Source organism: Charadrius vociferus, unplaced genomic scaffold, assembly GCF_000708025.1.
Source record: "Charadrius vociferus isolate BGI_N301 unplaced genomic scaffold, ASM70802v2 scaffold260, whole genome shotgun sequence".
Classification (NCBI taxonomy): domain Eukaryota; kingdom Metazoa; phylum Chordata; class Aves; order Charadriiformes; family Charadriidae; genus Charadrius; species Charadrius vociferus.
In genome coordinates this window covers 31,894-32,140 of record NW_009646410.1, presented here as the reverse complement: position 1 = coordinate 32,140, position 247 = coordinate 31,894, and positions in this window count along the sequence as shown.

Sequence of the window (247 nt, the reverse complement as noted above, 5' to 3'; positions counted from 1 at the left end):
CCCCCCCCAAAAAAGAGCGGGGGGGGGGGGGACGGGACGACGGGACACGGGGGCACAGTCCCACCCCGCGCACCCCCTCACTCAGAGCCAAACCGGTGGATTCAGGCTTCGGTTATTCCCGGGGCTGGGGATGCGGCGTCTGATTTCCCTGCTGGGCTTTAAATCCGAAATCCCGTATTTTAGGGGTGAGGAAAGAGCCCCTCCGGGTGCCGAGGAGCCCTTCCCGGAGCCCTGCACCGGCTGCGCG